Here is a 27,822-nt window from a genome sequence, read left to right as displayed (position 1 = left end):
ACGGTGGACAGGCCTTCTAGCGTCTTCCTTGCGGCGACTTTTGGTTCTAACGGGGCTGTGTCAAATTGCGCTTCTGCTTCCAGCGCTGAGGAGAGGCCGCACTCAGAAGAGTCTTAGGACAGTGAGGAGGATAGGACCTAAATCCACGGTTTTGTATGAGCCCGACAGCACCTGTAACGGGGCTGTCCCTCTCTCCTGTCCGGCGCCTCCACACTAGCCCTTCGTTCCTGAGACACCCGCTGGGGACCTTGTTGAGCCTTTACACAGCGGAGACCGAGGTCCCTGGTCACCCGGCCCAGGGCTGGGGTGAGGGGTCGGCTGAGCCCGCTGGGCGCGCTTTAGTCCCTGCTTCTCGCGGTCTCGCTCCGCCCATGGGGGGTCATGGCGGCGCCGGAGCTGGTGAGTGGAGGGTCGGCACAGGCTCACGCGCCGGGGTCCTCACGGTTCAGCCCGCAGTGATATTGACCCTGGGACTCTCTGATGAAGTTTTAGAATATAAATTAGGTTCAGTGGGGGTGGGGTCCAGAGCCAACCACGAAGAAAGAATTCTTGAGACATCTTTAGTGCAAAATGGGGTTTTATTAAAGCACAGAGACCGGACCTGTGGGCAGAAAGAGCTGTTGCCCCGGGGTCGTGAATGGTGACAGGTTTTATTTGGTGGGGTTGTGGGATGTAAGGAAAAGGGAGGTTTCAATAAAACTTTCATATGCTGAATGGACTTAAATATACCTGAGGCCTTGAGGCCTTCCCATTGTCTGGTTAAGGTGGTTTCTCCTCTCTAGCAAGGTATTTACAGAAGGTTGGGAGATTCCTGGAAGTATGTCACACATGTCCCACCCAGGAGTGCGGGGTGGGAGGGAGATTGCAGGGTGTCAGCTTCTGCTTTGTCCTCAGCTTGCTTGCTCTTCCCTCATCATCTTCACCATTCCTTCTTAGTGTTCTTGGATCGGAAGGTTCTGGAGGAATATAGTGGAGGAGGGAGGTAGATTTAATCACTCCTAACCCAGGGTTCTGCACCCCGACCAGAGGTTAGAAGGGGAGGCCTGCATTTCTGCCTCTGACCTCAACTTGCCTTTTTGCGGCCATTGGCCTCTATTCCTCTGGGTCTAAAATTGGAATACTGTGTGTATTAAGGATTATTCTCTCTCAGTTGAGGGAACCAGAGGGCTTATGTGTGTGACATGTGTCCTTCATTGCTCAGAGAGCAATCAGCCTGGGTGCGATTCTGAGGGGGACCAAGCTGGTCCTGCTCTGCTCTTAGGCTCACACCAAGGAGAGTCTGGCCTTTGGACCTCCTTGCCACAGACCTCTACCCAGCTGGAAGCTGGGAGAAGGGATGGGAGCTGCGTTTTTTGAATTGCTGCTTCTCTGATTGGTGTGGAAGATCCCTGGACAGGTGGGAACACAAGACAGTCACCAGATTGAAGTTTGAAGATCTCTGTATTACAAGTGAAGCCAGTTTGCAGCTTGCAGCAGTGAATCCATTTTCCTGTAGAACACATTTTCTTACTCAGGTTCCCCCACTTTCCAAAGGTTTGGATTTAGCCACTGGCTTTTAGGAGAGACTACATTAGTAAGGCAAAAACAAAAATCCTCTTGGAGTTTCTTTTGGTTGGTGAGAACAGGTGCTATTATAAGTTTTTCCTAAAAGCAAAGTTAGCAGTAAGGGGCACCTTGAGAAAGTTGGGGGATACTTTTCACTTTATTGCATTTTGGCTTAGGGATATTTTCCTAGGAACACTGTGCTTTCAGGTAGTGGGGGAGACCTGTCTTGAAGAGTGACTCCAATATTCTTTACTGACAATGTACAGGAATGCTGTGTCTCTTGGGTTGTAAACACAACAGGCCTGGAGTTACTCTCTAGCAAGTCCTCCCGTTCACTCGTCCTAGCTCTGACTACCTTTGGGACTTATGTTACTGATTGATCTTTCCCCGCCTGGCCTGCTCCCCAACTTCACTCCAGCCTCATTCCAGTGTCCCCTGACAGGCCTTCCCTGGTTACCCCACCTAAGGCCCCTAATGTTTGCAATCAGTTCAGTCTCTTTTGTTGTTTTTTGAGGTCTTAGGGCTATATGATTTGATCTTGGTCATTTCTTTAATTTCTTGACGGAGACCTTCCCCAGCCCCAGAGTGTGAGCTGCTGTTCTCTGCTCCATCTCCAGGCCTCGAACAGTGCTGGACCTGACCAGTGTCCAATAAGGGATTGAGGAATGAAAGATTTTTTCCCCTCTGGGACTATGTCATACTTAGATTAAATCTAAACCCCCCACCATGGCTGGACCCGAGGGACTGGGTGCAAATCTTGCCCCTTCTCATTAGACATACAACTCTGTTCCACTTGGCTTTGAGCCTCCGTTTGCTGCTTGTGAATGGAGGTGATGGCGCTTACCTCATGGGTTTACTGTCTGCTCCTTACCGACTGCATTAGATGATCATGGTTTTGTCTTTCTCTAGTGGCTTCCTGCACAGGAGGCTTTGCTCTCCCACATCTTTTATTCTGTCAGAGGCACCATGTGCCTCCCTCCTGAGCTCAGCACAGAGCTAGGTTCTCAGGAGATACTCAGGGGTTCAGACCTTAGGCCTTTCTGGACTTCTGCCGGAGGCCAACCAATAGGTTCACATCTCATCTAATAGTATATGGCCGCCCACCATCTCTGATTGATGTTCTAGGCTTTGGTGTCTTTGCAAGACATGGCTATGACCTTCACTGGGGAGGAATGGAGACATCTGGTCCTGGCCCAGAGGACCTTATACCGGGAGGTGATGTGGGAGACATGTGGGCTTCTGGCCTCACTGGGTAAGGATTCAGTGCTCTCCTGAGTGGTACCCACAGGCTTTCATTCTACTCTTTCTCTCTTAGCATGGTTAATGAAGGTTTCTGGGACCCACCTTCTTGTCTCCCCACAGCCTCAGCATATTCGTGTGCTAACCTCTTATTGGCATTGCTGTGTGTGCAACAGGGATTATTGTATAAGAAACATAATTCTCAACATTTTTACCCAAGTGTCCAGCATAAGCTGGCCTCAATCTGATGTCCTTATTCCAGATCTCCATAAGAGCTAAAGTGATTGGTTCAGTTTGGTTGGGTCAAATGTCCTCACAGCCCATTTAGCAGGACCTGTGGGTAATAGGAAGTTCTCCAAGTGGGTGAATCAGACAAACAGGAAGATATTTGACATCAGTGCTCATGGTATTTTTCTAAGTGGCACAATCTAAGCTAAATGGCTTTGGCCCCTGGTACCTGCACATTTGTCCCTTCTTTCCTAAGGCCTTCGCCTTGCTTCTCTGCTGCTGAGGGAGATCATTTTAGAGGGTGTACAGACATGTCATTAAATGGTGTTGATGGGCATCTAAGAAAGCTCTTCCTTTTTCCTTCCTCTTTCCTGCCTTCTGATTGTTGTTGGAAGAGTCTGGGCTTGGTGCTGCATCTTTAGCTGTCCTGTGTCTGTTGGCCGATTTCCCTTTCAGAAAGAAGTGCTGTAGAACACACAGACTTAAGGAGGCACTGTGAGCTTCCTGGGCCCTGATACAGTTATTTTATTTTACTGTCTTTTTGTTTAGTTTTGTTGTTGTTGTTTAAAGATTTTATTTATTTATTTGACAGAGAGAAAGAGGGATCACAAGTAGGTAGAGAGGCAGGCAGAGAGTGAGGGGAAGCAGGCTTCCTGCAGTGCAGAGAGGTCGATGTGGGGCTCTATCCCAGGACCCTGAGACATGACCTGAGCCAAAGGCGGAGGTTTAACTCACTGAGCCACCAAGGTGCCCCGATTTTATTGTCTCTTTATAGTAACCTTTGACTTAGCCCAAGTGACCTAATATCTGTGAAGTGCTTAGAATAGAACTGGGAACATAGCAAGTGTGACACATGTATTTATTATATGTACTAATCAGTAAATCCCAAATATTTTCCCACAAAACTTGAAATGGCAAGTTTTCCCAGAAATCGGTTTGAGTCCGAACCGATGGAGGCCCGAGGTCTCCCTTTTCCCAGATGTCCAGATGGTTACCTTGACGGGGCTCTCCCAGCCTCGTGTCCACATTGTCTCTCCCTGGAAGTCAGTCATCAGTGCAGTAAATGGTGGTAGTGACCACTGTGACTAGTTGTTGAAAGGAGATGCACAGGGAATAGTATTCTAGGTGGAGGGACCAACAGGAGCCAAGTCCCAGTGGGGACAGGGATTCAGTTCCATGACAGATGAAGGAAGGTCTGATTTAACTCTGACACTCCTGGCTCCCTGAGCTCAGGGCCAGGCATCCGGCAGACACCAGTGACCATTCGCTGTGGGACAGCTGGATGCATTCTGGCCTGCAGTACAGGATCTTCTAGTCCAAGTTTCTGAGGGTCCCGGTGCCTTAGTCACTGGTTTCTCTAGAATCTTCCTGTCTCTAAGTCTTCACATTTGGCAAAATGCATTTGGAGTGTGTCCCAGAAAACGTACTCATGCTGATTTCACCCCTGAAAGACGTAATGATTTTGCCTGATGAGAAGCCCTGAGGTGACACCGGCTCCTGGCCTGGCAGATGCCAACCCAGGCGTGTCCGCTCGCGTTCTCTGCTTGGTCAAGGCCATCAGGACGGTATCCTCGAAGTAGCCATGAGATGATACGGCAGCAGGTCGGGCAGCAGGCCCCCACCTTCAGCTCTGTCTTCCCAATTTGGAGTAAAGGCTTGTTCTTCAGCGTGGGTAGCACATTTAGGTCACGGCCAACTTCGGACATCTGACAGCAGTAGATGCTATTCAGCAGGTGATTTAGTCCAGTGTTTTTAGCCATCTTCCAGCCCTGGGATCACCTGGGGAGCTTTTCAGACTTCTTGTGTTCTGTCCTTACGCCCAGAGATTTGGTTTGATTCGTTCTGTATTCAAACCAGACATCTCCAGATAGTTCTGATCCATGGGGAGGTTGGATTCTACTGGCTTCATTAGAGAACACCTTCTGGAAAGAGTCGTTTCCTTTCTGGAGTTTCATGGTGGTGTGTAAAAGGTGTATACTCCTGTGTACTCGAGACCTCCTTTGTCCTTCCCTGCGTACCCATGCCCCATTTATCTCTCCATGCACAGGGAGTCCTGTTCCCAAAGCAGAGCTGATCTCCCTAGTGGAGCAGGGCAGGAACTGTGGCCAGTGAAGAGAGGCCTCTCCAAAAGCGCCTACACGGGTAGGTGGCTGACAGCCTGGCAGGTGGGGATTCTGGCAACTGACAGACTCCCAGGAGATTACTGCATCTGAAATTCCATGGGCAAGTTCTTTTCGTGGCTTTCCTGGTGTCTTGTTTGGTGACGGTAGTAGTCCAGCCCTGTTGGCCCTTTCTTTCCATCCCATCACACTGTTCTTTATTAGGGTTAGGACATGGTATACTGATTAAGAAACAAGCTCTAAATGCTTGGCCACTCACCAGTCTCTTGACCCTGGGATGTTGCATGATCTTGCTGTACGTTTGACATACAAGTTACACTATGTTAATTCTCTCCTGTAAAAGATGAACTCCAAAATCTAGGTGGGTCATCAGTAAGGAGTTTTTTTCTCATTCATGCCATGGTTATGGTGGGTCAGCGGGGGAACTCCATACCACATATTTAGCCAGGGATCCAATGCATTCTGTTGCTTTAAGGCTGCCCTGGCATCATCCCACTGGCCAAGAGGAGTAGGAGAGAAGGGGAGTACAGGTGGTCCCCACCTTAGAGTCATTCAACTTTGGATTCTTCCACTTGACAGTGGTGTGAAAGCAGTGTGCATTCAGTAGAAACTGGACTTTGAATTTTGAGTTTGGATCTTTTCCTGGGCTGGTGACATTGCAGTGAGATCGTCTCCCCTGATGATGGGCAGCAGCAGCGAGTCACAGCTCCCAGTCTGCCATGCGGTCGTGTTGGTGGACAGCCAGTGCACTTACACCTTTTGTGTTTTTCACTTTCAGTGCAATAGTCAATACATGCATGAGATATCCAGCACTTTATTATGAAATAGTCTGTGTTTGATGATTTTCCCCAGCTGTAGGATAATGTAAATGTGCAGGGCACGTTTCAGGTGGTCCAGGGTAAGCTCTGTCATGGGGTGGCTTAGGTGTACTAAATGCATTTGATGGATTTATCAGGATGGGACCCCCCCATCATAAGTCGAGGAAGATCTGTAGTCCTATCCGCTCGCTCATATATGTCACTTCCATTCACGTTCCATTGATAAGAGCTGGGCATTAGCCTGCATATTGTGTCAAACTGGGAAATGAATCAGTTTTAGCAATTTTTTAAGTGGAGTCTCTCAGGTTTTCTATAGTATCATGGTATCCACAAATAGTGAAAGTTTTCCTTCTTCCTTACTGATTTGGATTCCTTTCATTTCTTTTGTTGTCTGATTGCTGTGGCTAGGACTTCCAGTCTATGTTGAATGAAAGTGGTAAGAGTGGACATCCCTGCCATGTTCCTGACTTTAGGGAAAAAGTTCTCAGTTTTTCCCCCATAAAGGATGATATTAGCTCTGTGTTTCTTATAGATGACCTTTATTGTGTTGAGGTATGTTCCCTCTAAATATGTTTTGTTGAGGATTTTTATCATGAATAGGTGGTGTACTTTGTCAAAGGCTTTTTCTGTCTCTGTTGAAATGATCATATGCTTCTCATCCTTTCGCTTATTGATGTGCTGTGTCAGTGTGATCAATGAACCAAGTAAGAGAAAAGCTCTAAATGCTTGGCCACTTCCCATCACATTGATTGATTTACAAATGTTGAATGACTCTTGCAACTTAAGAATAAATCCCACTTAGTCATGGTGTTTTTTTTAAATGAGAAATTGAATTAGTAATTTATTTTTTAATCTTTTTTTCTTCCACGTTTTTATTTAAATTCCAGTTGCCTACAGTGTAATATTAGTTTCAGGTGTAGAATTTAGTGATTCATCACTTTATATACAACACCCATTGCTCATCACAAGTGCTCTTTGGTTTTGTTTGTTTGTTTATTAGAGAGAGAGAGAGAGAGAGATCACAATTAGGCAGAGAGGCAGAGAGAGAGGGGGAAGCAGGATCCCCGCTGAGCAGAGAGCCCGATATGGGGTTCGATTGCAGGACCCTGAGACCATGACCTGATCTGAAGGCAGAGGCTTAACCCACTGAGCCACCCAGGTGCCCCATAAGTGCCCTTTGTAATACCCCTCACCTATTTAACCCATTGTCGCGGCCCACCTCCCTTCCAGTAACCATCAGTTTGTTCTCTATAGCTAAAGAGTCTGTTTCTTGGTGTTCCTTCTTTTCGCCCCATGTTCATTTGTCTTGTTCCTTAAATTCCACATGAGTGAAGTCATATGCTATTTGTCTTTCTCTGACTAGTTCCCTTAGCAGTATACTCTCTAGCTCCAACCATGTCGTTGCAAATGGCAAGATTTCATTTCTTATTATGGTTGAGTAAAATTCCATTGCATATATACAGCACATCTTCTTTATCTATTCCTCAGGTGATGGACATACAGGTTCTTTCCATGAGTTGGCTGTTGTTGTAGTCCCCTGCCAGTGTTGTGTTGTTATTGATTTGTTCCTTTATGATTGTTACGAACTGTTTCATGTGTTTTGGTGCTCCTATGTTGATTGCATAAGCATTTACTATTGTTATACTTTCTTCTTGGACTGTCCCCTTTATTAAGATGGGCACTATATAGTAAGTGTTATTTTTTTTTGTCATTTGTTAGTCTTTGTTTTAACGTGTCCAAAATAAATAGTGCTGCTCTGGCTTTCCTTTGGCATCCATTTTTATGATAGATGTTTCTCTGTCCTCCTCATTTTCTCTTCTTCCTCCCTCCTTCCCTCTCTCCCTCCCTTTCTTTCTTTCATTCTCTCCTTCTTTCGTTTTCCCCTTCCTTCCTTCTGCCTTCCTTCCTTCCTACCTTCCTCCCTCCCTCCCTCCCTCCCTCTCTCTCTCTCTCTCTCTCTCTCTCTTTCTTTAATGTAGCCTCCACACCAAGGCCAGAGCCCAATATGGGACTTGACCTCATGACCCTGAGATCAAGAACTGAACTGAGATCAGGAGTTGGAGGCTTCTAGAGGTGCCTAGGTGGCTCAGTGGGTTAAGCCTCTGCCTTCGGCTCAGGTCATGATCTCAGGTCCTGGAATCCAGCCCCGCATCGGGCTCTCTGCTCAGCAGGATCCTGCTTCCTTCTCTCTCTCTGCCTGCCTCTCTGCCTACTTGTGATCTCTGTCTGTCAAATAAATAAAATCTTTAAAAAAAATGAAATCTTGCTAATCACAACAATATGGATGGAACTAAAGGGTATTATGCTAAGCAAAAGACAACTACCATATGATTTCATTCATATGTGGAATTTAAGAAACAAAACATAAACATAGGGGAAGGGAAAGAATAAAGTAAGAAAAAAACAGAGAGGGAGGCAAACCATAAGAGACTCTTAACTGGGGCGCCTGGGTGGCTCAGTGGGTTGAGGCCTCTGCCTTCAATTCAGCTCAGGACATGATCCCAGGGTCCTGGGATCGGCCCCACATTGGGCTCTCTGCTCAGCAGGGAGCCTACTTCCTCCTCTCTCTGCCTGCCTCTCTGTCTACTTGTGATCCCTATCTGTCAAATAAATAAAATAAAATATTTAAAAAAAGAAAGAGAGAGAGAGAGAGAGACTCTTAACTATAGGAAACAACCTAAGGGTTCCTGGAGGGGACGTTGGTGGGGGGACGGGGTAATTGGATGATGGGCATTAAGGAGGGCACTTGATATAATGTGCACTGGGTATTCTATGCAACTGATGAATCACTACACTCTACCCCTGAAACTAATAATATACTGTACGTTAACTAAATTGAATTTAAGTAAAAAATTTTAAGTGTCAGAGGCTTAACCAACTGAGCCACACAGGCATCCCTCTGTCCTATCGCTTTCAATCTGCAGGTATCTTTCGATCTAAAATGAGTCTCTTGTAGGCAGCATATAGATGGGTCTTGTTTTTATATCCATTCTTTCACCCTGTAACTTTTGATTGGAGCATTTAGTCCATTTACATTCAGAATAATTATTGGTGGATATATATTTACTACTATTTTATTACTTGTGGTTGTTTCTGTAGTTTTTCTCTGATCCTTTTTGTCTTTTGCTCTTTCACGTTTTGCTGATTTTCTTGAGTGATATATTTGTATTTCTTTCTCTTTATTCTTTGCATATTTATTAGTGCTTTTTGGTACATGGTTACCACCAGGTTTTCATATAACCTCTTCTGAATATAATAGTCTATATTAAGTTGATGGTCATTTAAGTTCAAACCTATTTTCTCCTCCCCTCCTCATGTTTTAGATATATGTTATTATATTTTATAACCTGTTTTTGGTGATTTCCCTGACTGATTTTTTACAGAAATATTCATTTTTACTGGTTTTGTGTTTTTTACCTCAATTCTGTCACTTTTGGTCTGTCCTTTCCCTGAAAGCATCCCTTTTAATATTTCTTGCAGAGCTGATTTGGTGTTCATAAACTCCTCTAGTTTTGGAGAAGCTTTTTATCTTCCTTCTATTCTGAATGATAGCCATGCTGGATAGAGTATTTCTTGGCTGCAGGTTTTTCCCATTCAGCACTTTGAATATATCCTGCCACTTTCTTCTGGCTTGCAAAGTTTTTCTGAAAAAATCCCCTGCTAGCTTTATGGGGTTTCTTTTGTAAATTAATGACTCCCTTTTTTTTTTTCTTTATCACTATCACATTATTTTTCTTTAACAGTGTATCTTACATTTAATTTCACAGTATGTCTTGTTGTGCATCTCCTTTTGTTGATTTTGTTGGGGTTCTCTGTGCCTCCTGGATCTGGAGATCTATTTCCTTCCCCAGATTAAGGAAGTTTTCAACTATGATTCTTTGTATAGATTTTCTGCTCTCCTTTCTCTCTTCTTCTTCTGGGACTTTTGTAATACAAATACTGTGTTTGATAGAGCAACTGAGTTCCCTAAGTCTGTTCTCGCTTTGCATTATTCTTTTCTCTCTTCTATTCAGCTTGATTACTTTCCATTACTCTGCCTCCTAGTTCAGTAATTTAGTTCCTCTGCTTCTTCCGTCTTGCTGTTCATTCCATCAAGTGTGTCTCTCATGGGGCACCTGGATGGCTCAGTTAAGCGTCTGCCTTCAGCTCAGGTCATGATCTCAGGAGTCAAGCCCCACACCCCACTCTCTGCTCAGCGGGGAGTCTGCTTCTCCCTCTCCCTCTGTGCTCTCTCTCTCAAATAAGTAAATAAAATCTTTAAAAAAAAAAGTGTTTCTCTCATTTCATTTATCGTATCCTTTATCTCGCTGTTTTATTCCTTGTGTCTGTATTAAGGGTCTCATGCATGTCTTCCACTCTTTTCTTAAGTCCAGTGAGTATCCTTATAATCATTGCTTTAAGTTCTCTGTCAGGCATGTTACTTAATATCTTTTTGCTTAGATCTCTGGCTGTAGCCATGTCCTGTTCTTTCATCAGAGATAGATTTTTCTATCTCCTCACTTTGCTTCTCTATGTCTGTTTCTGTGTGTTAAGATAAGTCAGCTTTAAAAAAAAAAAAAAAAAAAAAAAAAAGCTCTTAAAAGTAGTGACTCTATGAAGAGGTCCTGGAGTGCCCTGTCGTGTGATGTCTCCTTGTTCAGAACCTTGGCCCTTCAGGAGAGTATCCGATGTGTGTTGCTTACGTCCTGCTGCTGTGTCGGAGTTACTTTTCCTTTCAGTGCTGTTGTCCACACTGACTCTGCCTGTTGTTGGCTATGTTTGTTCTCTGTGGTGTTAGTGGGACCCAGGCAGGCCAGCTCCTGGGAGTCGTGCCCACCTGGGAACTCAGGAGCAAGGTGGCCATATTAGCTAGATTGTCCCTAGGCCATTAGTCCTAGGATCTAGGATCTCCTGAGGCCCTGCGGTGGCTGGGGGCACAAGGCTGAGCACAGCAAACAACATTGGCTGGAGCAGGCTTCTGTGTGCAGTGCAGTGGTTGGGGTGTCTTGGTGGCTAGGTGTAGCGCGTGGCAGCAGCTGGGCACTCGGTGGCTGGGCACAGTGCCTGCTAATGATGGAGAGTGCGTGGCTGGTTGTGGCCCGTGAAGGTGGCTGGTGGGAGTGACCGGGCAGGGTGTGCAATGGCACCTGTGGGTGTCTGGCTAGGCAGAGCTTACAGTGCTGGCTTGGGGGGGTGTGGCTGGGTAAAACACAAGCGTGGCTGGGGGCACACAACTGGGTGTGGCACGGCAGATGTGTGTGGTGTGCATGGTGGCAGCTGTGTTCTCCATGGCTGGGCTGGGTGCTAGAGGCTTTTACAAATTTGCCCTGAGCCCAGGGCCTAGGCTGGCAGGCCTGGAATAAGCAAGTCCTCAAGAGAACTCATGGGTGTGGCACACTGCTAGTGGGTTAGGTAGCAAGGGTCTGTGCAGCCCTAAGCTCGCAGGTGGCTCTGTGCTTATGCAGGGGTGGGAGGTGGGGAGGATAATGGCATCTGCTAGCTCCCTTGTTTTTGAAGAAGTCCCCCAACATTCTCTGAAAGCAGTATGAACAGATCTGTCTCCTGTTTGCCCCTAGTGTTGTGTGAACTGCCATTTTAACTTTGCTTCTCAATGCAGTCTGTTGTTTTTTTAAGGGCAGGGACCCAGCTGTCACTTGTCTTCCTGGCTCCTCTAGTGCTGAGTCAGCTGACCTCCAAAGCTCCAGGTTTCAAGTCCCACTGATTTTACAAACTCACAGAAATCAGCCCCTCTGGTTTTTATTTGTTTGCTTGTTTATTTATTTTAAGATTGTATTTATTCATTAGAGAGAGAGAGTGCATTTGAGAGGGGAGGGCAGAGGGAGAAGCAGACTGCTGGCCAAGCAGAAAGCCTGATGTGGGACCCTGACTCTGGGATTTCAGGATCATGACCTGAGCCAAAGGTAGTCGCCCAACCAACTGAGCCACCCAGGAACCTGCCCTTCTGGTTTTTGAAGCCAAATGCTCTGAGGCTTAGAGTCTTCCTCATGTGAGCTCCCTGGGGTGAGGGCCTGTTTCTCCATCCTCTCCAAAAACACAGCTCCCTCCCTCCTTTAGACAGTCTCCCTGTGTTTTTCTGACCTTCCTAACCTTTCAGATGCAGCTTCTTGTCTGTATTTACTTGTGGCATTTGTTCTGCCAGTCTTCACATCACTCTGTGGCTTAGTGACTTGCACATGGATGCTGTCTCGTCGAAAACATGGGACAGGGTGAGCTCAGCACCCACTTAGTCCACCATCTTCCCAAGCTCCAGCCTTGGTGAAATTGTCTTATACTTCTTCATTCTGTAGGTTCATAGTTTCCAACAATTTGGAAATGTTTCAGGCATTATTTCTTCCAATGATTTTCTGTCCCTCTACCTCTGTTTCAGCGCCTTCAGTGTTTTAATTCCATTGAAGTTGTCTCACTGCTCATTGATAATTTTTTTTCTCTCAGTTTCCTTTCAAATAGTTTCTACTGCTACATCACCCAGGTTCCTCAACTTTTCTTCTGCAAGAGTTCCTGCAACCTTTCTTTGCCCTTAGTCCCATCCACTGTATTTCACGCCATAAATGTTAGCTTTCATCTCTTCTAGTTAGACTGGGGTCTTCCTTAGGTCTTTCATTTTCGTACTTAACATGTTCAGTCTTTCTCCTTGCTTCTAAGACATATGGAATACATTATTCTGTTTTAATGTCTTCTACTTTTACTTTTATTCTATTCCTATTTTAAGTGATTGGTTTTTCTTCTGATTTAGGTTATATTCTCTTGTTTCTGTATATCACCATTTACTTTTAATTAGATGTCAGATATTTGTGAATATTTTTGCACTCATAAATATTTCAGTGGGGAGACTGGTATTCTGGCAAAAATTATATAAACAAATGTAAACTGACAACTTTAGCACTGCGCAGGGGCCATGCTAATCTTCTCTGTATCGTTCCAATTTTAGTATATGTGCTGCCGAAGCGAGCACTAGCACTGCCTGTGAAAGGTGGGGTCCTCAGAAGGGCCATCAGGACTGCTCTCAATTCTCTGCATTTAGGCATCTGTGAATCTGTCTTCTGGTATGTCTCCCGGGGGTGCAAGTGATCGCTGATTAGCTTTCACGTTTTAGTAAAAGGAAACTTCAAAACATACAGCCTTTGAATAGTCATGAGTACTAGTCATCTGTGCATACTTCCTTCTGTTTGCTTTGGGTGTCTGTTGTGTCTGATACGTGGAAGTGTAACTAAATGGCTTACAGAACCAAGACCCTCAGCTCTCTCTCCATCCTGGTACTTCTAGGGAGTCCACCTTCAGCCTGGAAGCATAGGTTGAGGGTCCTCAAAAGGTTTGTAAAACAAAACAACAATAAGAAAGTGCCACCACAGAGAATCTGAACAATTTTAAAATAGCTCTGGGCCTTTGTTCCTGTGGGGAAACTAGTAGACCCTGCTGTAGAGGCTGGATTCCTACAAGGGTGCCTTCTAGAGGTGGTCCCTTACCCAGCATTTGTTCCCTTATTAATGACCCAGTTTGTCCCAGGGGCATGAAGAATGTGTTCCTTTCTTTCCACATTCCGTGTTGCTCTTAGGATGAAATCCAAACGCCTAATATGTCAGGAAAGATACCTTGGGCTCCACCCCCTCCCATCTCTGCTTTGATGTATGTTCCCCCAACCCCCCAAACTACCTTAACACAATGGAACTTCTTTCCCTCCCTATAACCCAACCTCTCCAGCTACTAGGCCTTTGTTCAAATGTTCCTCTCTGCCAGGGACAGTGTCCTGACAATCTGCGCTTATCCCAGGTTTCAGGGTGCTGATGTTGCTGGTCCAAGAGCCACACTGTAAACTACTGATTACCCCATTATTGTAAGAATTCACATATTTTCTGAGCATTTCCTGTATCTATATCGTGGGCCTTTCAGTGTCTCAATTCTCCTAAGATTTACAATGAGGAAATGGGTTTGTATGTTCCATGGCAGTTCCAGAATGTAAGTCATTATATAATTAGCAACCTACAGTCATCAACAAATGGTTTTTTTTTTTCTCACGTAACTACTGACTAATTATCAATGAGTAATCCTGTATGGGACTGTTATTCTTACAAAAATAATTTTTAAAGGAGAAATAAAACCACAAATAATTAAACAGTTTGTTTACATGTCAGGACCCACACCCTTACAAAAAATCAGGTTCTTCTCAGTGTAATTGGTGAGTACTTACAGACATTGCCCTGTCTTTTCTTGACATGTGCCATTCCAGTCTTAGTGTATAATTTCCATTAACTTGTTGACTGGTGGGTTCCAACAGAGATAAGATAGCTCAGTTCCAAGAGACAAAAGCTAGAAGGTATGGTTTGTAGCACTCTAAAAATTACCATGAAATAGATATTATCTTATTATGAGATTTGGATAATTTGCATGGGTTTCTCCCTTTTGTCTTCCTTCTGTTAGAAACAAAGACATAATATCCAATTTCCCTAGAATAAGAAGGCTATGTATTATGTATTGAGGTTTTTGTTCTTTTTATTGTAGGATATATATAATAAAAAGTTTACCATTTTAACAATTTTTAAATGTATGGTAGTATTAAGTACAGTCACATTGCTGTGCATCCCTCAGCACCATCCATTTCTAGAAATTTTTCATCATCGCAAACAGTAACTGTTCAATTAAACAATAGCTCCTCCTTCCACCCTGCCAGCAGTATCTTCTTATTCTACTTTCTTTTTTTTAATTTTATTTTATTTATTTATTTGACAGAGAGAGAGCGGGATCACAAATAGAGAGGCAGTCAGAGAGAGAGAGGGGGAAGCAGGCTCCCTGCTGAGCAGAGAGCCCAATGCGGGGCTCGATCCCAGGATCCTGGGATCATGACCCAAGGTGAAGGCAGATGCTTAACCAGCTGAGCCACCCAGGCACCCCCTTATTCTACTTTATGTCTTTATGAATTTCCCTACTCTAGGTGCCCCATATAAATGGAATCGTACATTTATCCTTTTGTGTATGGCTTATCTCACTTACTGTAATGTTTCCGAGGTTCATAAACATTGTAGAATGTATCAGAATTCTATTCCTTTCAAGGCTGAATAATATTCCATTGTATGTATATGCCACATTTTGTTTATCAGTTCATGTGTTGATGGGTATTTGATTGTTTTTCTTCATTTTTGGCTATTGTGAATAATGCTGTTGCCATAAATATTGGTTATCAATTACCTGTTTGAGTTCCTGCTTTCAATTCTTTTGAAGTGGAACTGCTGAAAAATATGGTAGTTCTATATTTAACCTCTTGAAGTATCAAAATACTGGTTTCCACAAGGGCTGTCCTATTTTACATTCCCATAAGCATTTCACAAAGCATTCATTTTCTCCACAGTGTCACGGACATTTATTTTTCCTTCTTAAAATTTCCCTGTTACAGCCATCTCCACAGTGATCCCACTGTGGTTTTGACTTGCATTTCCGATGACCGATTATGTTGACCATTTTTCATGTGTTTATTACCCATTTATATATCTTCTTTGGAGAAAGAAGACTGTTGCTAGTCTTTGCAGTATGTTTGCATCCTTTTTCATAAGGGATACTGGTTTTTAGTTTGTTTTGTTTTTCTTTCTTGGGGTATCTGTGTCTGATACTAGGGCAATTCAATAAAATGAGTTAGGAAATGTTGCATTCTTCCCCCTTAAATGGTCTTGGCGTCCTTGTTGAAAATTAATTGACCGTATATGTGAGGGTTTATTTCTAGGCTCTCTCTTCTATTCCATTGGTCTGTATGTCTGTCCTTATGTCACTGCCATACTATTACAGCTAGTGTAGCACTGTAACAAATTGTGAAGTTGGGTAACGTGAGTCTTTCAACTTTATTCTTAGCATTGTTTTGGCTATTTGAGGCCCTTATGAATTTAGGGATCAGCTTTCCTACTTCTGGGGGAAAAAAAAGCTGTTGGAATTTTAATTGCATTGAATCCGTGTATCTCTTTGGGTATACCGACATCTTAACAATGTTAAGTCTTTCTGTTTTCTTTTGAACATGGGTAATCTTTCCATTTATTTAGGTCATCTTTAATTTTCTCTAGCAGTGTGTTTTAGTTTTCAGCATACAAATATTTCACCTTGGTTAGATTTATTACTAAATATTTTCCCCTTGTGTTACTACTGTAAATGGAAGGAATTTCCTCCTTTCCTATTTGGATTGTTCATTTCTGTTCCATAGATACACAGTGGTTTTTATCATTGGCCTTACTGGGTTTTGTGATTTTTTTTTTGTGAATCCTTTTAAATATAGGATCATGTCAGCTGCAAAAACATAGTTTTACAATTTCCTCTCCCTTGTGGATGTCCTTTATTTTCTTTTCTTGCCTTATAGCTCTGGGATAGAACTTCAAGTACAGTGCTGAACAGTAACTGTGAAAGCAAGTCTTCTGTCTTTTTCTGACTTCAGAGGAAAAGCTTTCAGTCTTTAACCACTGAAGATAATGTTAACTGTAGTTTTTTCCATATATACCTTTATCATGTTGAGGAATTCCCCCTCTTTTCCTAGTTTTCTGAGCATTTTTATCATGAAAGTTACTGGATTTTGTTAAATACCTTTTCTACATAAATTAAGATGATTATGTGAGTTTTTTCATTTTAATAATGGGATGGATTACATTGGTTGATTTCCTTCTCACTCTTGGATTCCTGGAGTAAATTCTACTTGGTCATGGTGAACAATTTAATACACTGTTGGTTTGTATTTGCTAATATTTTGTTGAGGACTTTTGCATCTATATTCACAAAGAACATTGACCTGTAATTTTCTTTTCATTGTAATTTGGTATCCAAATAATGTTGGCCTCATAGAATAAGTTAGGGAGTGTTTCTTCCTCTTAATTTTTTGGAAGCTTGAGAAGGATTCCTGTTCATTCTTCATTAAATGTTTAGTGGAATTCACTTGTACAGTATCTGGTCTAGGACTTTCTTTGTTGGGGGGGGTTTCGATTATTGATTCAGTCTCCTTACTTTTTTAAGATCTGTTGAAATATTCTATTTCTTTGAGTCAACTTAGGTAAGTTATGTGTTGCAAGGATTTTGTCCATTTCTGTTTCGTTATCTAATTTGTTGGTGTACTAATATTACACTCTATGTTAACTGGCTGGAATTTAAGTAAAAATTTGGAGAAAAAAATAATTTGTAGGTGTACAGTTGGGTGTTTTTGTTTTTTTGAGAGAGCACACATGAATGATGGGGGAGGGGTTGAAGGAGAGAGAGAGAATCTTAAGCAGGCTCCACGCCCAGCATGGAACCTGACAAGGGGCTTGAGATCATGACTTTGAGCCAAAATTAGATAGACATAACCAGCTGAGCAACCCAGGCGCCCCTACCATTGTTCTTAATATTGTCTTAAGGTAAGGTTGGTAGTAATATCTCCATATTCAATTGTGGTTTTAGTTATTTGTGTTTTCTTTTTTCTCTTTGTCAGGTAAAGGTCTGACAATTTTGTTGATCTTTTCAAAGAGCCAACTTGTGGTTTCATTGATTTTCTCTGTGTCTATTTTTTATTTGATTTATCTCAACTTTGTTTTCTTTATTATTTCCTTCTTCTATACATTTTTGCTTAATTTGTCCTTTTTTTTTAGTTCCTGAGGGTGTAAAGTTATGTTATTGATTCAAGATATTTTCTCATGTAGTCAATTTATGTTATGTTTCCCTTCTAGCTCTGTTTTTTTCTACATGCCATTTTAGTATGCTGTGTTTTCATTAGTCTTTCCTGATTAATATTTTCTTTTTTTTATTTTAAAGATTTTATTTATAAAACAGACAGAGATCACAAGTAGGCAGAGAGGCAGGCAGAGAGAGAGGAGGAAGCAGGCTCCCCACAGAGCAGAGAGCCCGATGCGGGGCTCTATCCCAGGACGCTGGGACCATGACCCGAGCCGAAGGCAGAGGCTTTAACCCACTGAGCCACCCAGGCGCCCCTGATTAATATTTTCTGATTTGTGATTTAGTCTTTGGCCCAGTGATTGTTTTCTTAGTCCATATAGGCTGCTATAACAAAATGCCAGAGATAAGCTACCCAGTAGCTTATAAGCAGCATAAGTTTATTTTTCATAGTTCTTGAGGGTGGAAGTCTGAGATCAGGGTGCCAGCATTGTCAGGCTCTCTTTGAGGTTGCAGACGGCTTTTGTATCCTCACAGTGCAGAAGGGGCTAAAGAGTTCTGTGGGATCTCTTATAAGAGCACTAATCCCTGGGGCGCCTGGGTGGCTCAGTGGGTTCCTTCTGTCTCCCTGCCTGCTTCTCTGCCTACTTGTGATCTCTGTCAAATAAATAAATAAAATCTTAAAAAAAAAAAAGATTTTATTTATTTATTTGACAGAGATCACAAGTGGGCAGAGAGGCAGGCAGAGAAAGAGGAGGAAGCAGGCTCCCCGTTGAGCAGAGAGCCTGATGCGGGGCTCAATCCCAGGACCCTGAGATCATGACCTGAGCCGAAGGCAGAGGCTTTAACCCACTGAGCCACCCAGGCGCCCCAATAAATAAAATCTTTAAAAAGAAAAAAAAAAGCACTAATCCCATTCATGAGGGTTCTACTATTGTGACCTAAGCACCTCTCAAAAGACCCATCTTTTACTATTATCACAGTGCGTAGTAGGACTTCAACATAGGAACTTGGGGAGGACACATTCAGGCCATAGCAGTTGTTTAAGAGTGCATAGTTTAATTTCTGCATGTTTGTCCACTTTGCCCTATTAATTTTTAACTTCCTCCTGTTGTGGTCAAGGAAGTTGCTTTGGATGATATCTGTTAAATCTATTGATACTTGTTTTATGGGCTAATAAATCATCATGAAAAATATGCTGAGTGCAATTGAGAAGAATGTGTATTTTTCAGTTTTGAGGTGGAATATTGTTATTTGTCTTAGATATAGTTAATTTGTTACATTGTTCGATTCCTTTATTCCTTTATATATCACTGGTGTTGTTGTATCTTTTTCCTATGAATACTTTATTAGTATATAATAACCTTGTCATTTGTAACCTTTCATATTTAAAGTCTGTTTTGTCTGATATTAATATTGGAGGCACCACAGCTCTGTTCTGATTACTATTTGCATAAAAGAGCTTTTCTACTCTGACTTTTAACATATTTATGTCTTTGGATCTACTGTGACTCACTTGCAGACAGCATTTGCTTGGATCATTTTAAAATCCATTCTGCCAATCTTTTACTGGAGAATTTAATCCATTTACATTAAAAGTAATTACAGGAAAGGAGGAATTTCTGCCTTTTTGCTCTTGATTTTCTGTATGTCTTACAGTTTTTTGAGTCCTCATTTCCTCCATTGGTGTCTGAAGAAGCCTGGGTGACGACAAAAGGGAACTTTGTAAGGTGGGCATTAGTCCCTCTGCAGATGAGCTTGATAATAAGGGAGATAAAGAGACATTCTAGGCTGAAGGAACAGCATGCCAAAGGGAATATTTTTTGTTCAAAGAGGCATAAGAGGACCTGTGTCATGGCCAAAAGAAACCTTAATCTTCTGAGACAAAATATTGTCATGGGGCAGTTGTATGGTCTTTTACTGGGTGTTCAAATCTAGCCTGTGTTGTTGAGATGTGTGACTCTGGGAAGCTTGCTAGAATTGAGTCTCAGAGTGCTGACAACTCCAGGGAAATGATTGTGACATTCACCTTGTAGTCAGCGGGAGGATTAATAAAAGTAAGAAAAACACACCAAGCAACACATATGTGCCAAGCACTCTGTTGTTTGCTTTATGAATATTTTCTCTTTAATTCTCACAACCACCTAGTAAAATAAGAATTAATTTTATTTTGATGTAGAAATCAAAGCTTGAGCGATAAAGGGACTTCCCCCCGCTTATATAGGCATACCTCATTTTCTTGTACTTCACTTTATTGTGATTTGCATTTTTTACAAAGTGATGAAGGTTTGTGGCAATGTTGCATCAAACAAATCTGTTGACATCGTTTTTCCAATAGCATTTGCTTGTTTTGTGTCTCTGTCACATTCTGGTAATTCTTAAAATATTAAAACCTTTTCTTTATTATTATATTTGTTGTGGTGATCTGTGATCAGTGATCTTTTTGATGTCACTGTTGTCATTGTGTGGGATGCCAGGAACTGCACTCATATAAGACCTTGAACTTAATAGTGTGTTCAGACTGTTCCACTAACCTCCTGTTCCCCCATCTCTCTCTTCTCCTCAGGCCTCCTTATTCCCTGAGACACAACGTTGAAACTAGGCCAGATGATAACCCTACAATGGCCTATAATTGTTCAAGCGAAAGGAAGAGTCACACATCTCTCACTTTAAATCAAAAACTAGAAATGATTCAGCTTAGCGAGCAAGGCATTCAAAAGCCAAAAGAGGCTGAAAGCTAGGCCTCTTGCACCAGCCAGCCAAGTTGTGAAGGCAAAGGCAAAGTTCTTGAGGAAAATTAAAAGTGCTACTCCAGTGAACACACAAATGTGTGAACACCAGCCACGACATTCCCATAAACCAAAGCCTAATCCAGAGCAAGGCCCTAACTCTTCAGTTCAAGGTAGGCTGCCAGAGGTGAGGAAGCTGCAGAAGAGAAGCTGGAAACTAGCAGAGGTTGATTCATGCAGTTTAAGAAGCCATCTCTCGAACGGAAAAGTACCAGGTAAAGCCGAGAGTGCTGATGGTAGGAGCTGTGGCAAGTTCTCCAGAAGATCTAACTAAAACAATTCATTGTAGGTGGCTACACTAAACAACAGATTTTCAATGTAGATGAAACACCTTCCATTGGGAAAGTTGTCATCTAGGACTTTCATAGCTAGAGAGAAGCCAGTGCCTGGCTTAAAGCCTCATAGTACACGCCGACTCTGCTTAGGGGCAAACGGAGCTGATGACTTTAAGTGGAGACCAGTGTCCATTGACCATTCTGAAAACCCAAGGACCCTTAAGAATTATGCTAATTCTGTTCTGCCTGTGCTCTGTGAATGAAAGAACAGAGCCTGGATGACAGCACATCTGCTTACAGCTTGGCTTATTGAATGTTTTAGGCCTACTGTTAAGACCTAGTGCTCAGAAAAAAAAAGATTCTTTTCTAAAATATATGGTCTAATTGACAATGCACTGGTCATCTGAGAGCTCCGGTAGAGAAATATACAATGAGATTAATGTTTTCATGACTGCTAACAGATCAATTTTGCAGCCCATGAATCAAGAAGTAACTTTGCCTTTCAAGTCTTTTTGAGAAAAACATTTTATAAGGCTGTAGCTGCCGTAGTTAGTGATTCCTCTGATGGATCTGGGCAAAGTCAATAAAAATCTGGAAAGAATTTATCCTTCTATAGCCTTTCATGATTCATGGAAAGAGGTCAAATTATCAACATGAACAGGAGTTTGGAAAAAGTTGATCCAACCCTTGTGGATGACTTTGAGGGATTTAAGACTTGAGTAGAGGAAATTACTGCAGATGTGGCAGAAAGAGCAAGTGAACTCGAATTACAAGCGGAGGCTGAGGATGTGACTGAATTGCTGCGATCTCATTCAGCCAAAGGGATGAGGAGCTGCTCTTTACAGATGAGCAAAGAACATGGTTTCTTAAAATGGGGTCTACTCCTGGGGGAGATGGTGAAGATTGCTGAAATGACAGCAGAGCACTTAGAATGTTACCTAATTACTTGATAAAGCAGCAACAAAGTTTAGGAAGATTGACTCCAGTTTTTAAATGGGTAAAATGCTATCAAACGGCACTTCATGACAGAGAAATCATTCTTGAAAGGAAAAGTCAACCGATGCAGCAAACTTCATTGCTGTCTTATTTTAAGAAACTGCCACAGCCACCCCAGCCTTCAGCAACTGCCACCCTGATCAGTCAGCAGCCATCAACGAAAGACCCCCTCCTCCACCAGCAAAAAGATTATGACTTACAGAAGCTCAGATTATATTGAGCAATAAAGTATTTTTCAATTAAGGTATGTACTTTTGTATAAACATAAGGAAAAAATCCACTGGACTCACTTCATTGCAGCACTCGTTTAGTACAGTGTTTAGTACAGTGTTCTGTAACCAAACCTGCGCTCTCTTTCTCAAGTAGGAATGTGTAGAAGGCAGCTGCCAGTCTCGACAGGCTGATTCAGCCCCAGCAATGTGGGTGCAGAACTGGAGACATTTAGTTGTTTGAATGCTGCATCTAAAACCCTTAGCTGAAAGTTCAGGTTACAGCACACAGTTGAGGGGCACGGCCAGCCCTGAGGCTCAGCTGCTGCTGCTAACGATATTGCTTACCATTGCAGTCCTCTTCCTATTCGCCTTTAATGCCAGAGTTCTTACTTTGGCGACTCTAAAGGCACACAGCCTTGTCATTCTTTCATCAGTGGCTTCTTCATCAGCAATTTCTCCCCCAACACAACTGCTTAAAATCCTATTTAAGGTGTCTGACTTCCCTTTGATGCCCAGCACAGAGATAGACTCCTAGGAAGTGCCCAGTGGTGCGTGCCTTGGTTCTTTTGGGATCTGTACCAGTGACTACACAATAGGTTCTAATCACATCTGACTAAAACAAACTAATAAAGCTAATAAAGCTACTCTCACTTTACAGGCATAACTCGGTCTTAACTGGACCGTGAGGGCAGCTGCACTCAGCCCAGAAGACTTGTACTGAGAGGTGGTACGGAAAGCTGTTTTTGGGCTTCGGATCTCACTGGGTAAAGCCTCACCTCTCCTCCATGATGCCTCCTTCATTCTGCCTTTTCTCCAAAACACATCTTAGGGCACCCTTCCTCCTTCCTGCAACCCAGGTGGGTTTTCTCACCTTCTCCTATCTGGCGCTCTTTGTGTCTCCTTGGAATATATGGAGAAATAAATATACTTCCCCTGAAAATGGCTCAAATGCCAAAGGAGGACTTGTTGGAAGAAAATAGGTGTGTCTTGTAAGAACCTCCAAAAAGTGAAACAGTAAGTAGATAAGAGGTGATTAGGAAGACTCACTAGATGTGACAGACCAGAATAATGAAGCAGCCATGTGAAGATGATGATAATGATGAAATTAATAGCTAATATTCACTGAATGCTTTGAGGTATCAGGCACTATAAACATTTTATACCAATTAACTCATTTAGCTTCGTAATAATCCTGTGAGGTGTTACAGTAGATGGTGAAGTAATTTGTCCAAAGTCATATAGAGACAGTATACGTGCAACTTGGATTTATATCCAGGTAACAGGACTTCTGGGCATATACTCTTCACACACACACATATGCACGCACATATGCGCACACACACACACAGTCAAGCTCTTGAAAGGTAGAGTGTGTCTTATTCATCTGACTCACAGTGGATGCTCAAGAAGTGGTTAACAGACGTGACTGAGTATGATTCTCCATCAGTGACATTATAACATGACCTTAGCCCAACCTTCCAATAAGGTAGCATACTCTTACTGCTCTAAGTCCTTCACTATATTTAACCTTGGCTTTCTTTTCCTAGTTCAGTATCATTGTAAAATGTTACCATGTGCATGCTCATGCTTAATTGACAAAGTATGAATATTTGGATGAATCCTTTCATAACAGACTAACAAAATAACTTAAAACTATGCGTAGTGGAAGCAGATAAAACCTAGGGATTGAAGTAATTCTTCGTCTTTATGGTACCAGTGCTTGGAAGAGCGGGGGAAGCACAGAGTGGGAGAAACAGAAAGCTTGCCATTACCCTATAACTGGATATATTCAGCGGCCAATCTGTCCATAATCACAACGGTTCTTAATCCTTGTTTGGTACCATTCTGTGCTTCCTTGGTCTCTCAAAGATCCTTCAACAGTCCTTAGAATCTCATAAATAAAATTAAATCAAAGGAAAGATAAGTCTCTTTTTAAAAATCACCACCCCGGGCACCTGGGTGGCTCAGTGGGTTAGGCCACTGCCTTCGGCTCAGGTCATGATCTCAGGGTCCTGGGATCGAGGCCCGCATCGGGCTCTCTGCTCAGCGGGGAGTCCGCTTCTCCCTCTCTCTGCCTGCCTTTCTGCCTACTTGTGATCTCTCTATTTCAAATAAATAAATAAAATCTTTTAAAAAAAAAAATCACCACCCCATTCCAAACTATTTCCACCTCTTGGTTTTCAGTTAAGGTAGCTCACGTACTAGAGCAGAATATTTTGTCTTAAGTTGGAAACCTTATCACTCATTCCACATCAGAATTGTGTCAGTGATATAATACTCCTTTTTAAAATAATTTACTTACATCAGATGCCATCGAAAACATAACCTGAAATATAAGCGGTAGAAGTGTCTGGACTGTTATTTTCAGATTTATTTCCAAGTGTCTGGACTGTTCTGACGATTACTACATATCACCTGTCTAGTCACAAGACAGGAAACCAAGGGGCCAGTCAGACTATTTATGTAAAAATATTTGAGCCAGCATCTGTACAAACCATGAGTATCTCTCAGTGTTTGGTAGAGAAAATAAAAACTGTCTTATTTCAAGAAGACTTACAAGTAAATGTTTTCAAAACTGATAGGCAGGCTGGAGGAAAAGTAATGGGGACAGCTCTGGACTATTAATTTCAATGTAAATGCTCATAACTATGACCTAGCATGGAGCAAGGACTGTTGCTGTTACCAGTAATGCTGCCAGCAGTGATAGCGCAGCGCCACGGGATCTGACACTAGACACTGGATCGTGGCATCTAGATGCAGCAAACGTGAGGGAACAGACTTGTGTACTTGGCGTAGAATGACTCCCAGAGTACGTGGCCCGCACACAGCTATGCAGTTAGTGCTCATCCCTTAGTATTCGGATTGCAAACCACATCCACCATTAAGCCTGCTTTGATCTCTCCTGCTGGTTTGTTGTTTCTTGGTTATGTTCTCACTGCACTTGTAAAAATTAAAATGTGTGAAACTGACACCAAAATAATGATATTCTTAGCACAGAGATCAGGCTGTTTTTCTCTAGCTTGGCTAGTCTCCCCCAAAAGCTATAGTAAGGCTTAATTCTTCAAAGGGGAAGTTGAAAATCTGGTAAGAAATACCAGTGTCACAGCTCATTATATATAAACTGATTTTATTAGAGACCAAAAACTTTATTCACACCAACTTTTGCTTCTTCTGCAGCTTTAATTTTTAACTTTAAAACATTTTCTGGATCCACTGCGTGACTATCTTCACATGCCCATTAGCTAAAGAAACTTCTGTGTAGGACTTGAGTAAAATGGCATGCTACTGCTGTAAGAAAGGCATATTCATTTATAATCTACTTGTTTGCTCTCCTGTAGAACTGCTTACAAACAGCATCACTGCAAAGATTTACACAGAATTCCTACATCCGTCAGGCTGTTCTTGGATTAATCTTCTGATGTCTAACAAGGTAAGAACTCATAGTGGACAGTTTGCTACATTTCTCATACAAGCTCTCTCCAGTGTGAATTGATACAGAATAAGGGATACACCTTAACGGAAGGATTTCCCACCATTTTTATATTCCTATTCCTTTCCTCTTGTGTATACTCAGTAAGAAATTCTTATTCCCTAATGTCTTCCCCATGTTACATATATACGGTTTTTTCCAGTGTGGACTTCCGTCCATTAAGGGATTAATACTGGCTAAGGGCTTTCTCACATTTATTGCCTATGAATTATTGCCTTCATAGTCAATAAACGGTCTCTCCACAGTGTGAAGTGTGATGGACAGTAGGCTTGTACCCCTGCTAAAGGCCTTCCCATATTCACTACATTCATGAGACTTTTTTTCCCAGTAAAAATTTTCAGGAAAGATCTATGGCTAAAGCATATTATGACAAATATTCTGTTCATATAGTTTCTCTCTCATGTGATTTCTCACATGTATAATCATTCATATGGCCTAAAGGCTTTTCTACACTTATTGCACTACTGGGTTTCTCTCCATTATGTATTCTCTGATGGGCAGTAAGATTTGAGCCTTTGCTAAAAGCCTTCCCACACTCGTTACATTTATATGGCTTTTCTCCAGTATGAATTCTCTGATGTACAGTAAGGTTTGAACTACAGCTGAAGGTCTTCCCACATTTAATACATTCATAGGGCTTCTCTCCAGTATGAATTCTGTGATGCTGAAGCAGGGACGACCTATGACTGAAGGCTTTCCCACATATATTGCATTCATAAGGTTTCAATCTGGTGTGATTTCTTAAATGCATATTCAGTGATTCTGGCTGGTTGAAGGATTTCCTGCATTTCTGACATTGAAAAGGCTTTTCTTCATTATGAATACTCTGATGCTGAATAAGAAATGACAGGCTGCTGAAGACTTTCAGACATTTGCTGCATTCGAATTGTTTCTCTATAGTGTGGATTCTTTGATGTCGAGTAAGGTGGGAGCTACAGCAAAAGGCTTTTCCACATTCACTGCATTCATAAGGTTTCTCTCCAGTGTGAGTTTTCTGATGGTGAATGAGAGATGACCTATGAATGAAGGCTTTCTCACATATTCGACACTCATAGAGTTTTTCTTGAGTATGAATTCTCAGATGTTCAATAAGATGTGAAACACGACTAAACGACTTTCCACAGTTCATACATTCATATGGCTTCTCTCCAGTGTGAGTACGCTGATGATTAGTGAGTGAAGACACATGGCTAAAGGCCTTCCCACATTCAATACATTTGTAAGGTTTCTCTCCACTGTGACTTATCTGATGTCGAGTTAGGGATGAGCCATGGCTAAAAGTCTTCCCACATTCATGACATTCATATGGTTTCTCTCCTGTATGAATTCTCCAATGGCGATTAAGGATTGATTGTTTGCCAAAGGCTTTCCCACATTCATTGCATGTATAGATTTTCTCTCTATTAGAAGTCTGATTAAGGGTAAGAGATTTGCTCTGGCTGAAGGCTGACACACTTCCTTTAGAATCCAAAAGTTTCTTCCCACCATTGATCGCCTTATTTTTTATAACAGATTCTTTTGGTAAGCTCTTCTTACATATATCACGTTTACGTGATTTCCCTTCAGCAGAAATTCTCTGTGGTTCAGAAAGAATAGACTTTAAAGAGAAGATGCTGCTAAATGTATTGTATTTGTAAACATTTTCCCCAGTAGGACCTTCTCTAAAGGTGAGGGTCACTGGTCTGAAATGTTCTACCTGGTTTTCATGCTTCTCTTCCATCTTCTCTATATATTCCCAGTCCTTGTTAAAATTGGAAAATTCATGACTGTGTTTTATCATTTTTTCTATTATTACCGTTTGGGGTGAATCTTCATCATAAATATCCTCCTTTGTTACTAATTCCTTGTTTTCCCATCTTGATTCCCAATCTGAAATATATCAAGAAAGCAAAACACTGCTTTTTCTGTACTTCTTGAAAAGAAACTACTATGGTAGGAATAAGAGATAAGAAACAGAGCACATCTCTACCTCCAGAAAGCACAGGACTGAATTCTCATTCAGTGATTTCTGAACGAAGTTCAAATGGAGCAAAGACTAGAGCTAGCTTGCAGAGGTGGAAATGGAGTGTAATAAGGGAAATCAGTTAAAAACAGGCAATCAGTATGTGGACTAAAAGTGAAATTGTCAGGAAAAAATGCACAAAGTCTTCTGGATTCCAAGCCAACACTCTATTTTGTACCTACATTTTTGTGAAAGACCACATTTTGTCTCACAGCCTTGGTTCTCCAACTTTCAATTAATCTCAACTTGCTGTCAGATTAGTATGCTTAAAATGCACAATTTATAGTAGTACATTAAAAAGTTAATAAGTGGGGCGCCTGGGTGCCTCAGTGGGTTAAAGCCTCTGCCTTCGGCTCAGGTCATGATCCCAGCGTCCTGGGATCGAGCCCTGCATTGGGCTCTCTGCCTGCCTCTCTGCCTACTTGTGATCTCTGTCAAATAAATAAATCAATCCTTAAAAAAAAAAAAAAAAGTTAACAGTGAACAAAATCATTCAGATTTAGG

At 42.1% G+C, this 27,822-nt stretch overlaps 1 long non-coding RNA gene and 1 other non-coding gene across 3 annotated transcripts; one reads left to right on the top strand and one right to left on the bottom strand.

Annotated features, from left to right (window-relative positions):
• Positions 1-27,652, top strand: LOC122911529. Of its 2 annotated transcripts, none has more exons than XR_006385483.1 (4): positions 1-399; positions 20,121-21,858; positions 22,485-22,590; positions 25,165-27,652. It is a non-coding gene; the product is annotated as an uncharacterized LOC122911529 (long non-coding RNA). The 2 variants fall into 2 exon arrangements; XR_006385482.1 differs by having other exon boundaries at positions 22,485-22,683.
• LOC122914803 lies at positions 12,794-12,902 on the bottom strand. The gene has a single exon (XR_006385878.1). It is a non-coding gene; the product is annotated as a U6 spliceosomal RNA (small nuclear RNA).
• Positions 27,653-27,822: the final 170 nt, after the last annotated feature.

This window comes from Neovison vison, chromosome 7 (genome assembly GCF_020171115.1).
Source record: "Neovison vison isolate M4711 chromosome 7, ASM_NN_V1, whole genome shotgun sequence".
Classification (NCBI taxonomy): Eukaryota; Metazoa; Chordata; class Mammalia; order Carnivora; family Mustelidae; genus Neogale; species Neogale vison.
Note: the sequence above shows the minus strand (reverse complement) of the source record. Positions and strands in the feature narration are given on the sequence as shown.